Raw genomic sequence first — 3,060 nt, forward strand, 5'->3', positions numbered from 1 at the left:
TGGGCAGCCAGTGCAGCTCGCGGAGGATAGGTGTAACGTGGGTGTACCGAGGTGCACCCACAATCGCTCGCGGGGCTGTATTCTGGACAAGCTGAAGTCTCCGAATACTCTTCAAGGCATATATTAGCTGTTTGGACAATATCACAGGTTTTAGTAAATTTCCAAAGTGAAATATTCTTTAGTTTTTCACGACTTGCTTCCAGAAGAAAAAAATAATTTGGAATTGTCTATACATAGAAATAAATTCTGGTTGTTGGCAAAGGTCAACTTTCTTTTTTTTAAAAGTAGTTTGAGGAGCTATATTTAATTAACCCATTCATTTCCTTTTCTTAAGTTACTCTGGGCTAGATAATAAAACTGGGTTGAGTAGCCTGTGGAGAAGTGGTCCCCTCAAGTTTCTCTTTTCTGGCCCATAAAGCCCTCTCTGATGAACATTGCTGGCAAAATTTACTGCCATTTTGTGTTGAGAAACAGATGAAAAAATAGATCTATGATGATAAATATAAAGTTCCCAAATTCCCCTGAAAACAAACTTCAGTTACATGTATGAAAAAGCCCAAAGTTAATTACAGTCCTTACCAATGGTGGGTTTCAAAAATCGTTGGAACCTACTCTCCCACTCTTTGTGGGAGTGGCTTGCCACCCATGTGACCGAATGGGAGTGTCTTGCTGCCCATGTGACCGGATATGAAATTATGAATTAGTACTTAGGTCGATCCAAGTAGCTATTCAGAAACTCTGGCATTGAAGCATGCAAGTCTTAAAGCTGTCAAGTTACAAGATCCTTGCCGGTGGTGGGTTTCAAAATTTTTTGGAACCTCTTCTGTAGGTGTGGCCTGCTTTCCGGGTCCACTGGTGGAACCTCTTCTAACCGGTTCGGTAGATTTGACGAACTGGTTCTACCGAATAGGTGCGAACTGGTAGGAACCCACCTCTGGTCCTTACCATCTCATACATTGTTCTGATTTTCAGTTAAAACTGATTTTTGGCTAGCTTCGGTATTGACAAGTGAAGAAGTTTAACATTAGCATTTGCTCTAAAACATAAGGTATAAGCTATTTTTATTATTATTATTTCTGATTCAGGAAGACACAGTTCAGAATACATCATACTCTTAATATCCAGTAAGCCTGAACATATCATCACATCCCCATGATTGTAAACAATGACGATTTTCTTCCCCCTCCCCATCAATTTAAATTGTACAATGCATTTTGCTGTCTTTTTGGATTCTGCTGGAGGGCTGTTACTTTCCCCAAGCAGTGAGGAGTGTCACATTTCAAACATTGGAGAGACATCCGCAGGTATCTGAAGACTCACTTGTCACTCTCTTCCGGTGATGAAACACTGCATCAGCTTTCTTAGGCTACTAGCCAGCTGTCAGTCAACGGCAAAACAATAGCCTAAACAATATATCTTTCAAACGAAGCATTTAGATTAATGCCAGGCTGCTAGCAGACAATTTCTGTCCTGCTTCTCCAATATTTGAATAGAAAAACAATGGGACTACTAGTGAAGGATGCCTTTGCTGTTTATTTAAAGTACTTGAAACAAACACTTCAACTTTGAGAGAATAGTTTGAATGTAATTCGTACTTTGTAAATACAAAGATTTTTGACCGATCATTTGTTTCGTTTCAATTTATCTCTTCAAGATTATTAATAATGTACAGCCAGCAGGGCGCTTACTCTGATGACCTTGCAAATCTATAAACATATTAGCAATAGCAATAGCAGTTAGACTTATATACCGCTTCATAGGGCTTTCAGCCCTCTCTAAGCGGTTTATAGAGTCAGCATATTGCCCCCAACAATCCGGGTCCTCATTTTACCCACCTCGGAAGGATGGAAGGCTGAGTCAACCCTGAGCCGGTGAGATTTGAACAGCCGAACTGCAGTCAGCTGAAGTAGCCTGCAGTGCTGCATTTAACCATTGTGCCACCTCGGCTCGCTCTCTCTATATATAATATATATAATATATATACATATATATATACATATATATACACATATACATACATATACATACACACACACACACACACACATATCAGTGGTGGGTTTCAAAAATTGTTCGAACCTACTCTGTGGGAGTGGCCTCCTTTGTGGGAGTGGCTTGCCACCCATGTGACCGGATGGGAGTGGCTTACCGCCCATGTGACCAGATATGAAGATGCCGACGACACTTGTCAGAACCACCTTAAATTACCTCATACACAGCACTGGCATGCATAAGAATATGATGTAAACTTGTTTTTTAAAAGGCATCTTTGGTTTGTGTTAAAACAACTTCAACACACGCAATGTTCTGATTGCACCACAAACGCAGTAGTCATCCTTACCTTTCACAGAGGCACTGAGGTTTATAAATATGAGTATGATAGTGTAGAATAATCATATCCAAGGACCAGTGGTGGGTTTCAAAAAATTTTGGAACCTCTTCTGTAGGTGCGGCCTGCTTTCCGGGTCCACTGGTGGAACCTCTTTTAACCGGTTCGGTAGATTTGACGAACCGGTTCTACTGAATAGGTGCGAACTGGTAGGAACCCACCTCTGACACACACACACACACACACACACACACACACATATATATATATATATATGTGTGTGTGTGTGTGTGTATTAGATTTTTACAACCCCTGGTAAGCCCCAATTATGGGAGGAAGCTAACTGCTATTTATCAGCACAAATAAAAAAAACAAACACACACACACACACACACACACACACACACAAATTTAAAGGGCACAATAATGAACTTCAATATGTAGTATCTTATGGGAGAATCACAAGTTGATGTTCATAAAGTTAGACTGAACGCACTATCAGCAAATATGTACATCGAGGGTGCCCAAGCAATCTCATTTTCAAGGTGAAAGTAATGAATCTGATTTGAAACAAAGTCTCTGAGTCAGATTCTGGGGACTTCTTCAAGTAGATTTCTGGAAGATTAGAGCAGTAGTCTAACCTTGCCTTCTCCTGATGCGTTTGATTTCTCAGGCTAGCTACTGTAAATCCCTGGGATTAATTTTCTCCCCCAATCATCATGCCTTTGAAG

The sequence above is a fragment of the Thamnophis elegans genome, chromosome 6 (assembly GCF_009769535.1).
Source record: "Thamnophis elegans isolate rThaEle1 chromosome 6, rThaEle1.pri, whole genome shotgun sequence".
Lineage (NCBI taxonomy): Eukaryota > Metazoa > Chordata > Lepidosauria > Squamata > Colubridae > Thamnophis > Thamnophis elegans.